The sequence below is a fragment of the Meriones unguiculatus genome, chromosome 9 (assembly GCF_030254825.1).
Source record: "Meriones unguiculatus strain TT.TT164.6M chromosome 9, Bangor_MerUng_6.1, whole genome shotgun sequence".
Taxonomy (NCBI): domain Eukaryota; kingdom Metazoa; phylum Chordata; class Mammalia; order Rodentia; family Muridae; genus Meriones; species Meriones unguiculatus.
In genome coordinates this window covers 18,564,348-18,575,355 of record NC_083357.1, presented here as the reverse complement: position 1 = coordinate 18,575,355, position 11,008 = coordinate 18,564,348, and the positions used below count along the sequence as shown (strand labels likewise).

The 11,008-nt window shown below is 38.5% G+C and overlaps 1 pseudogene; it reads left to right on the top strand.

The window, feature by feature from the left end:
• The first annotated feature begins 2,444 nt into the window (after positions 1–2,444).
• On the top strand, positions 2,445–4,359 carry LOC110564577 (deoxyuridine 5'-triphosphate nucleotidohydrolase-like; annotated as a pseudogene).
• Positions 4,360–11,008: the final 6,649 nt, after the last annotated feature.

Sequence of the window (11,008 nt, the reverse complement as noted above, 5' to 3'; positions counted from 1 at the left end):
CAAACATTGTAGTTTTGATCTATATTTAGAATGGGGAGTTTGCTCTCTGTCTTGACTACTTTTCTACTGCTGTGACTAAACATCTTCCATCAAGGTAACTCATAAGAGAAAATGGTTAATTTTGAGCTCATGGTTGCAGAACGTTAGAGTCCATGACTATCACGGTAGGGAGCGTGACATCAGGCAGACTGACAGGGTGCTAGAGCAATAATTGGGAACTTGCATCAATATCTGAAAGTATGAGGCCGAGAGAAACAACTGGAATGGCATGAGCTTTTGAAACCTCAAAGCCTGCCTCCAGTGACACACCTTCTCCAATAAGTCCATACTTCCTAATTCTTGTGAATCATTTCTACTAGCCGGGGCCAAGCATTTAGATGTATAAGCCTCTGGGGGCAGTTCTAACTTAAATTGCTACACTCCTTTATTAACTTTCTGTGCCTTACATTTTGATTTGCAAGATGGCAAACATCATCTGTAGGTCATTGCTTATGTTTTGTATTCTCACTCATATATCACAAGTAGTGAGGCTTCTGCTTTTCTTTCCCAATTGAAAGTGAAGAACATGATAGGAAAAATTGATTTAAATCTGTAAGAAATTCAACTATTAGCGATACTTTGAATATATAGAAGTTATGTTACTTCTTTTTCCATTGAAAGTCTTGATTGAAAACTCATGGAATGGAAATGGTTCCTTTGAATCATTTAAGTAACTGTAACAGGTGCTAATAAAAAAACCCCACAGCTTTAGTCTCATAGGGATTAGAAGACAGTAAATTATGAAGCAAAATATTGATAAGCATGGCCTGAAAACATGGTTTACTCAACATAGTGTCTCAATCATTCTCTCTGTTCTGTACTAGTCAACTTTTATTCTTACTAGGTTTTTCTTATCTTTATATAGTACGCTGTAGTGTTTTACAACTTAAATGGAAATCAAAATTTACCTTACTCCTTTCTGTGTCTATTCTATGTCTCTGCTTGTTTATACTGAAAAATCCCTTGAAGGTACTCTTTAGACACGACCTGTTTTACCTAAACTCATTTTTATTTGTTCATAATGTAAATAATATCATAAAAATACAGTAAAATACAGAGGCCCTTTAGTTCTCTTCCTCATAAAATTATGTCAGACTCAGGTTGACTGGTGTTGCTGTGGTGACTGCATATTCACCCACAATTACCATCTGAGAACCATGTGAGTTCAGTGCTTCCATGGCCATATGATCTGTAAGGCTGCTATTGCTCCAGCCATCATGGGTAGATTTTATAATTCATGCATCATTCTTCTATTTTTCTCATCTTAGTTTGAAATGGGTAGGAAGTATTAATAATAATCATCTTTACTGATATTTTGGCTGAGACATGAAAATTGTTTGGTTAATGGATAGAAGTTGTTGCCATAAAAACACAAGCCCCTCCCTAAAATGGATAAGAGATGGTTTACTCTGGAGCTATGTAGGAGTGGCCGTAGCCTTGGAAGACAGACTCAGGTCACCCAAAATTCCATGTTTCTATAACTCTCCAGATCTGATCCTCTTCTATTTACTGCTTACACATGCGCTCAAACCTGGGTGAAGGAATGATTATAAAAAGAACTGGTTACACTGTACCCCAAATAAACCTAGACTTGATATTACTTGTGGGGGGGATTTTCTTGAATTCCCCAGTGGTTACCTAAGGGGAGAGAAGCAGTGAGTAGGAGAAAGGGTAGTCTGCAATCAAGTGCTCTAAGCAGGCTTTCCGGTTGGAGGTGCGTGTGCTGTGGAGATGAACTTCATGCAGTAAAGCGCCTAGGTGAGCATATGCATGTTTTATTACTCTCAGATGCTTATTCGTTAATAAAGGGAATTGCACACATTATCACAATGTAATTTAGAGTGCACATATACTTTTATTGCACAACCAACTGAAATGTTCATTAAGCATTTTTAATGGTGTGAGAAAGTGCTTACAATAAAGTGCTGCGAACAAAAGCAAAAATGAAAGGAGTCCAAAATGGTAGTTTGCCCAGGACTCTAAAATAGAGGAAAATCCCGGCAAGGTCCATGTGCTGGGACAGTCATCTCAATTACTTACTGTGATTAAACTACTCTTGTATTTAAAAATATTTTGTGTAATCTTATTAAATCTGTTTTCACTTTGTTTCTGTCTTTTGAAAGCATAGGAACATGCCTGCTGGAGTAGAATGATCCTCATGACTCTAAAACAGGTGAACAAAGATTTATATCCAGAGCTGTGGCTCTGACAATTTAGATTGACTATTGCATTCCAGACAACCAGAAATGCTGGGTATAAACAATTTCAAATCCTGAAATTACATGAGTGCCACACTGCTAAAGAGCTGCCCAGTGAAAGTAAGAGTGGTGCCTTTGGGACATTAAAGCTCCTGGCTTCAGTCTCATCATTTTGCTGAATTTGAGCTTTGAGGGACTTGCTTGATGATGGAGAAGAAATCCACAAAGAGAATGTTCTTCAGAAAAATCAGAAAAATTTCTAAGTCTCAAGCCTCAGGTAAAAGTGAGTCAGAATAAACCAGCCATGCTCAAAAGGGGAGCTTCCAACAGGAAAGGTTAAACTCCACCCACTGATGCCACCCCTATATCACCTACGTACAGGGGGCATGTGTGCTATAAATGTGATTATTTGGAGTGATAATTTTCTTGGTGACAAAATATAGAATCAGAAACTCTACAAACAACAACAACAAAAAATACATTGAAGACTAAGTTGATCTCAACACAATATCATGTTAAAACAACATCAAATATAGGACCAGAGGGAGGATTCTTCAGCAGCTAGGAGTTCACACTGAGTTTGATTTCCAGTATTCACTCTCAACTGCCTGTAAGTCCAACTCCAGATCCAATGCATACATAACCACATACAAGCACATATACATAGCTAGAGGCAAAGTAAATCTTAAAGCTATTGCATGTATTCATTTATAAGTGTATTGTGGGATACGTGTGTTAGGGCGCACATGTGGAGGTTAGAAAACAACTTGTTGGAATCAATTCTCTGTTACCACCCTGTGATAACAGGGATCAAATTCAGGACGTCAAACTTAACATCGAACACCTTTGCCTACCAAGCCAGCTCGCTGGCTGTTGTGCAAAAAAAGCTTTTGTGGGGAGCTGCTACACACCCCTCTACTCACTGTGGATAGGGAGCCCAGGACAGAGCAAAGTACAGAAACCACCAAGTCCAACTTGGTAAACCACTGGGTTTTAGTGGGATTATTTACAGGAATGTGAGTGAGGGGTTACTCAGAGGAGCAGAAATTTCTCAAAGACACTTCATCACCAGAATTTGCAAAAGCTTGGAACCTGAACTACCATGTTGGCAAGAAGCTCAGCAGGTTGTAGAGTGATTTTTCTAAGTGCTGCAACTGATCTAAACCTCTTCCAGCCTAGCCTGGTCTCAGTTTTCTTCGAGTCTTGCCTTGCCTGAGGGTCTTTAGAGATTTTATTTCTTACTCTGTCAGGGAGGGGCCTAGCGAATCTGATCAGTTTCAGGGACTTTCTGAAGCTCCCTTGAGTCGTTTACCGCCCGGCCTAAAGAGCTTCCCTAAAAGACGGACTGTTCAAACCTTTGAGGAAAACTGTTTTACAACACTGGCCCAAATTATAAATTTAAAAAGCTGAAAAATATTAGAAAGATCACAGAATTTAGAAAAATAGAGTTCCAGCTTAAAGCATCAGAACCTTTGCTTCCTTGTCCTGTTTTCTAGTATGTTTTATATAGGACAGTGATTTCTGCAATGTAGCTTTTCTGTGTGGAGGATATAGAAATGATTTGGTGTGCAGAGTGGGTCCAAGAAATTTTTTTATTATTCGTGTCGTAGAATTGGCATTCTGCTTTCCTCTGTTCGCCTCCACGCCCTGCTCAGAAGATGCTGCAGCCAGCTCTGTCAGCAAGAGGGCTAGGGTGGAGGATGGCGCTTATTTGCAGCTCTCGGAGGGTGCTAAGGTGCCTACCCGCGGATCTGCGCACACCGCGGGCTACGACCTGTACAATCCTAGGATTATACGATACCACCCATGGAGAAAGCCCCTGTGAAAACTGACATTCCCATAGCTGTTCCTTCTGGGTTCTGGGGAGGAGTAGCTCCACTATCTGGCTTCATAGACGTAGGAGCAGGTGTCATAGATGAAGATTATAGAGGAAATGTTGGTTTTGTACTGTTTACTTTCGGAAAAGAGAAGTTTGAAGTAAAAAAAAAAAAAAAAAAAAAAAAAAGGAAAGGTGGTCGAATTGTGCAGCTCCTTTGTAAACGGATTCTTTATCCAGACAGAAAAAGTTCAAGCACTAGATGACACCGAAAGGAGTGCAGGAGGCTCCACCGGAAAGAATTAAAAGTTTGCTTGAAAAATTTTGCTGTTTCAGCGTTGTAAACAGGAGCTTTAATTCTAAAAATATTTCATGTTCTAGGATGCAAGAAAGGAACCCTGTTAGTGTCACATCGGAACTACCCTGTCTCTGTGGCTGATGGTTGACTGTAAATCTGTATTGTGAGGGTAGCGTTGACATGCAGGCTTGGTAAAACCAAGTAGATTTTTGTTGTTGTATTCTTTAAATTATAGTCTTCAAGTGATTTTTCTCCCATTGCTGTATCAATTGTAACTGTTATGTCATAAAGTTAAAGTCGTTAGCAGATATAATTTTACTTAAGCTGACTGAAGAACCAAAAAAGAGGTTAAGTGTGACTCAGGGCTGTTACAGCACTTCAAACCTGAGCTGGGTGGGTTGCTGTGAGTTAGAGGCTAGCTAGCCTGGGCTACTGTGAGATGCTAAGGAAGAGGGACAGTGTTAAAAGTTGAGTCCTTGTTCTTTTCTGCACTGGTGCTGTGTGACACTGGAACTTTAAAGGTCTCCTCACCCCAGATTGGGAATCCACAAAAGTACAAGTTGGTGAACCAGTGAGTTAACAGAACCAGGGGGGAGGGGTGAAAACAGGAGCTGAAATGACTCAAAGGTACCTGCATCCCTGCATGCCCATCCAGCATGATGGCTGCTCCTTGAAGCCATAACCCTAGAGCACACTGCAAAGCCTGTGGGCTGCTCAGAAGTGCCTTGTAGAGGCTCAGTTGTTCTTAAGAGCCCAGTCAGCCCTCACTATGTGTGTAATGGTGGGGGCTTCTTCCCTGAATTGCCTTTTCCAGAAGTTCCCTGGCCCAATGGGAGCATCACTTGTTTGGACTGTCTGCCATCCACCCTCATTACTTTCCCTCATAGCCCTACTGTCTGCATAGTAATCTTACAGGCCAAACCAATGTTAATATTAGTAACAGTTTTAGGAGGTTTTCTGGAGACAAAACTGCATGCAAAATCCACACAAAGGCATGGGATCCTTCAAATGATAATGCTGTATTCTGTGGCTGGACAGTTTAGATATTTTCTGCTCGTGTAAACTGTACTCAGTCCACCCCACCCACAGTGTTTCTCTAGGAGATGCACTCCAAAATGCTGTTTATTTTACCTGCTGGGCTTGCTAAATTCTCTTTTTTTGTATTGTCTATAAACTTTAAAAACATGGCTCAGGAAAAAGATTACATTTTTATGTGTATCTTTTAACTGCATTTTACTATAAGTATTTTCATTATGAAAAATGTACATAAATTTTGAGAAAAACACATATAAAAATGGGTTTGGGAATGACAGTCAAGGATAAGTTTAAAAAGATAGAATAAACGTCCAGCTCTACCCCCCCAAAAAAAAGTAAAGAAAATACAGTCTTTGAAGATTTATTATTATATAGGTGATGCTGTGCACATTTTGAGTATTATTATTAAGTTTTGGAAATTGTCTTCTAAATCTCTGTCTCCTATAAGCTATAAAATTGCTCAGCGTTTAAAGTTTTTCTTGGCAATGAGTGATCTTAAATACTCTCTAAACTAATGGCCTCCATTAACTGGTTTATTGTTGAAGTTCAGGTGGCACTGGAGTGTAATTGTTTTTATGTTACTTCAGTTGGTGTTTTGTGTCAAATTGGCAGGAAATTTACACTTTATTAACATGTACAGGGCTAGCTGTACATTTTCAAGCTGACCAAGCTGACCAAGCCTCTATTCTCTCTTTAATCTTAAATCTTTGTTTTACATTTTCAAGCTGACCAAGCCTCTATTCTCTCTTTAATCTTAAGTCTTTGTTTTTCTCTTAGTCAGATGCTGTTCTTGGTTTAGTTTAAAAGCTTTGTTGTTATTGTTGATTATCCTAATATTTGCTTTTCTTGGAGTTGAGGTAATTTTTACTGATGGTGTTACTCATCAAATGTTCATCACTTTTTTTGATATTCTATTATTTTTTCATGAAAAATTCCTCTCGCATTAACTAACAAATTTATAGATGACAACAGTTAACTTGTTATATCCATCTTATTCAGACTGCTGTAATTTATCACCAGTTTTACTGAAACACACACACAAAGTGATATTCTAAACTGAAAATGGAGTATTTGGATTTTGGAACAGAATTTTTTTGCACTTTGTTGGTGTTTTGACTTTTCTTCTGATTCTTTGACAAAGTATGTTGACATTCTTAAAATATCACTATCTTCCTGTTGCAAGATGAAACAGTTTTACAATGGCAATTCCTTCCACTACACTTGTTAGGCTGTTGAAAAAGAAAAACTACATTGGCATGTATATTTAAAATACTCCACAAAGATCGTGTTTTAAATACAAACTGTAACCGTGGTGAAATGCAGAAGTATCCAAGGATTTGGAGGAAGTATGAAGGCAGCTGTAGTCAGGAACCCTAAAGAGTCCTTGACAAAAGGGTAAGAGGCTTCAGCCTATGTGTGGTTCTAACACACCCATCTGTCATGACTCCTTAACAGCCTGTGACACTTTGTAAAACTTGTCTCACGTTGTTGAATTAACAGAGAAGCTTTTCAGTTGATGAGAAATAACTTTGCGTTTAGATTTTTTTTTCTGTGCTCTCTGTGCTGAGGTAGAGTTTTAATATTTCCTAGTTGATTCATGTTGGTCCCATGCACAGACACACCTACACTTCTGTAAGAGTACTTTTTGTCTGCTTTACTTATTTGTTACTCTTTTCTTTCACATTTCATTATCTTTACTTATTATCCAAAATCAGTTGAAATGCATTATATTTGTGTTTGTATTTGAAATTTTTATGTATTCATGTAAAGAAGGGCATTAAATTTGGTAGATAGTAGGTTACTGACATTTCTTTGGTTTGAAAAATTTCTCTTCTAGTTCCTTCTCTGATGCTGTAATAAGAATCATGGCTAAAAGAACTTGGGGATGAAAAATGGTTTTTGCTTGTTTGTTTTGTTTGCATTGCAGCCCATCATCAAGGGGAAGCATAGACAGACACTTAAGATAGGGGCTTGAATAAAAAAAAAAATCCAATGGAATAATGCTACTTACTGGCTTGATCTCAGACCCACATTCAGATGCCTTTCTCCTTTTTTTAAAAAAAAAAATAATTACAATTTATTCATTTTGTGTCCCAGATGTGGCCCCCTCCCATGTCTGCTCCCAATCCACTCTCCCTTCCTTTTCTCCTCCCTGGCCCTTGCTAGTCCCCCAGTCAACTGATAGGGATATTCCTCTTCCCCTTCAGTCTGAACCTGGCCGATCAGGTCTCATCAGGACCAGATGCATTGTCTTCCTCTGTAGCCTGGTAAGGCTGCCCCCCATCAAAGGGAGGTGATCAAAGAGACAACCACAGAGTTCATGTCAGAGACAGACCCTTGTTCTCCTTACTAGGGTGCTCACTTGGACACTGAGCTGCCATGGGCTAAATCTGTGCAGGGATTCTAGGTTATCTCCATGCATGGTCCTTGTTTGGAATATCAGTCTCAGAAAAGTCCCCTATGCCAAGATTTGCTGGTTCTGTTGCTCTACTTGTGTAGCTCCTATCCCCTCCAGGTCTTTCTAGCTCCCCATCCTTTCATAAAATTCTTGTGCTATGCCCAAAGTTTGGCTATGTCTCTCAGCATCTGCTTCAATACCATGCTGGGGAGAGTCTTTCAACCACCCTCTGTGGTAGGCTCCTGTCCTGTTCCCTCTTTTCTCCCTCTTCCAATGTCCATCATATTTGACTTTCTGAATGGGAATTGAGCATCTTAGCCAGAGTCCTTCTTCTTGATTAGTTTCTTTAGGTGTAGAGATTTTAGTAGGTTTATCCTATATTACATATCTACTATCCACTTGTAAGTGGGTATATACCCTGTGTGTCTTTCTGTTTCTGGGATACCTCACTCAGGATGGTCTTTTCTAGGTCCCACCATTGCCTGCAAATTTCATAATTTCCTTATTTTTTTATTGCTGAGTAGTATTCCATTGTGTAAATGTACCACAATTTCTGTATCCATTACTCAACTGAGGGGCATCTGGGTTGTTTCCAGGTTCTGGCTATTATGAATAAAGCTGCTACAAACATGGTTGAGCAAATGTCCTTGTTGTATATTTGAGCATATTTTGGATATATGTCTAGGAGTGGTATAGCTGGATCTTGAGGAAGCATTATTCCTAATTGTCTGAGAAAGCACCAGATTGATTTCAAAGTGGTTGTACAAGTTTACATTACCAGCAGTGGAAGAGGGTATCCCTTTCTCCACATCCTCTCCAGCATGTGTTGTCACTTGAGTTTTTGATCTTAGCCATTCTCATGGGTGTAAGATGGAAACCCAGAGTTTTGCATTTCCCTGATGACTAAGGATGTTGAGCATTTCTTTAAGTGTTTCTCTGCAGTTCTGTATTCCTCTGTTGAGAATTTTCTGCTTAGCTCTGTACTTTATTATTAATTGGATTATTTGGTTTATTGGTGTCTAATTTATCGAGTTCTTTGTGTATTCTGGATATTAGCCATTTGTGTGATGAAGGATTGCTTTTCTCAGTCTGTATGCTGCCATTTTGTTCTGGTTACTGTGTCCTTTGCTTTACAGAAATTTTTCCGTTTCATGAGATCCCATTTATTGATTGTTGATCTTAGAGCCTGAACTGTTGGCATTCTGTTCAGAAAGTTTTCTCTTGTGCCAATGAGTTTGAGGCTTTTCCCCACTTTTTCTTCCAACAGATTTAGTGTGGTTTTATGTTGAGGTCTTTGATCCACTTGGACTTTAGTTTTTTGCAGGGTGATAAATTAAGGTCTATTTGCATTTTTCTAAGTGTGGACATTCAGTTAGACCCAGCACCATTTGTTGAAGATATTATCTATTTTCCATTGTATGGTTTTGGTTTTTGTCAAAAATCAGGTGTCTGTACATATGTGTTTTTTTTCCCCTGGGGCTTCTATTCAATTCTATTGATCTTCAGTGTGTTTCTATGCCTTTACCATGCATCTTTTATTATTGTTGTTCTGTCATCAGGGCTGAAAATATCTCCAGAAGATCTTTTATTGTAGAGGATTGTTTTAGCTATTCTGTTTTTTTTAATATGAAGTTAAGAATTTTTCTTTCAAGGTCTGTAAAAAAAATTGTGTTGGTATTTTGATGGGAATTGCATTGAATCTGTAGATTGATTTTGGCAAGATGGCCATTTTTACTATATTAATCCTACCAAGCCACTGTGAGAAAAGAAAGAAAAGCCACACATGCTTTAAATCTCTGTAAGTTAATTTTGTCTCAGAGTTTTACAAATATGCATTTTCTTTGTATAGTGTGAATATATGTCAGGTATATGTTAAAATTTCTTTATAATACACAGACTTCCTCCCAGTGAGCCAGGCTCTCCCTCAGGAAACCACAGTTGTTATTACGTCCTCTCTTTTTACAGGTGACAATGACTTTTTATTTCTTAATGGCATTAGGAAATGAATAGTGATGTTGATTTTGTATATTTGTTAATTTGATTATTTAAAATCTACGTTCTTCTCACTGTACCATTTAGAATATTAGATTCCTCAAAAGGTGTCATTAGAGAAAACTGGTAGCTTCATAGTGAAGGCTGTTCTTTTGGAGATGTTTACCATAAATGGTAATAAACTTGGATATAGAAGATGCTAATACCATCAAAACTCATAAATAAGAAAGCGGAAAATGGCTTAATTGATAATTGGCACTATATGCCATGTAAAATAAAATCAGCACCTCATAAATTCCTTCTGTCTGTGTCAATGTACCCACATACTTCAGAGACAAGGTATAAAGCGGAGGGTCCAGTTACCATCCAATGACCATTAATTCAGTTTCTTTTCTTCAAGATCAAATCTGAGAGAGGAAACTAAATTAGTTTCCTTAAAGCACAAAAAGCCCTTTTCAATTTTGACAGGATGGCTGCAAAGATGAAGGGTGAGCATGAGGCATGTGTTTTAAGGATATGTCTCCAATTATTCTTTTTCCTTCATTGTTGAGAAGCAGTGCCTGAATTAGAAGGACTGGGACCACATCCTCTTCAGAAATTCATTACATTCAGCAGCCACTTTCTGACCTTTGCCTGGGAGTGATTTTGTAATGCACTCATGATAGACAATTTTTAAACTCTAAAGGCGGATAAAGTGGCATTGTTAGAGTAGTGATATCTGTGGTGAAAGGAACATCAGTGTCTGGAAATTGAATTCTTGGAGGGAGGGATATTATGGCAAAAGACAGAAAGAATTGTGTCTTGATTTTCAATATATTAACTTATTCAAAGAGCTCCATCTACTTCTGGAAAGGAATCATAGGGTGCCAGATTCCCAAACACATTAGAAACAATTCAGCTATTGAAATAAAAATTCATGGAAGCAATGGGAGGGCAGACAAACTGTATAGCTAACTCAAGGTCACAGATCTAGTTAGTGGCCAGGGCAAGAAATACTCAGCCTTCTTGAATGAGGTTAAATAGTGTGAGCTCTGTAGTGTGCTGCCTCCTTACGAGGACAACTTGACCATGACTGGTCCATGTATTGAATGATGAACTGCAGTAGGGTAAAGCCTTAGGGCAGAGTACAGTGTGCAGGAAGCATGATAGAATGAACTTCAACCTGAATCTGCCACTTGTGATTTAACTTTATATAAACTGGTAATTGAGTTTAGTGTACCCACTTGAAAAGC